This window comes from Geospiza fortis, unplaced genomic scaffold, assembly GCF_000277835.1.
Source record: "Geospiza fortis unplaced genomic scaffold, GeoFor_1.0 scaffold413, whole genome shotgun sequence".
In the NCBI taxonomy this organism is placed as follows: domain Eukaryota; kingdom Metazoa; phylum Chordata; class Aves; order Passeriformes; family Thraupidae; genus Geospiza; species Geospiza fortis.
Window position 1 is genome coordinate 752332 of NW_005054386.1, and position 1003 is coordinate 753334.

Here is a 1003-nt window from a genome sequence, read left to right on the forward strand (position 1 = left end):
AGTGTGTTCTGGACAGTCACCCCCTTTCTTAGCCTGTATCTACCTAGTTTGGCTCCACAGAGGCCATGGGTGACCATGCTGAGGGCTTTGCTGAAGTGAAGGTTCTCCCCTCATCCCTACAGCCAGTTTTCTTGTCGTTCCAGGTGGTTGGGTGCATCAGATGTGGTGTGAAATCCCTGATGGCTGTTCCTGTCCCATCCTTCAGGTGTTTGGCAGGGATTGCTGGGAGGATTTGCTCCATGGCTTTCCCAGGGTCAGAGGTGACACTGAGCAGGCTGTAGTTCACCTCCTCAAGGCTGGGTGTGAGATTCCCTTGTCGCACTCTCCAGGAATCTCCTGATTGCTACAACATTCCAAAGACACCAGAGAGGAACCTTGCCAGGGCATCATCCATCTCCCTCAGCATCCTTGAGTGCATCCCACCTGCTCCTATGGCCTTGTGTATGTGTCCCCTAACCCATGTTCTTCCAGGATGGAAATACCTCTCCACTGCTTGGAACAAGGAAGTCTTGAGGGCCTCCCTGGCCACCAAGAGCCTGGCTGCAGGAAGCCCCTGCTGTGTTGCCACCACTCCTGGGCACTGCTTCCCAGCCTGGCATCTCCTGGAAATGTGTGGTGTGGGAGCATCCAGAGCACTGTGAGTCCCCTTGTGCTAGAACTTGAGTCTGTTTTGCCCCTGGCAATCTGCTGAGCTGAATCAATGCAATCTTTGAATTCTACTGCCCTTGAAGATGAGATCCGGTTTCCTTCCTCATTCCAGTTCCCCTCAGCCCATGTCCTGGCAGACTTGGGGCTTTCCAGGATGTGCAAGCTCATGGATATCGAAACCTGGTACAGCCACCAGTGCCTGGATTTCCTGTGGGCTGAGAGATCTCATGGATGCCCTGCGTGGGAGAGCTCTGGCACTCTACAGGCTGCCCGCTGCTGCCAGAGCTCCTTTCATTTTCACTTTTCTGCGCGCTTTTCTGTGCAGCTCCACCCGCGCTCCAGAAGCCCGCACGTC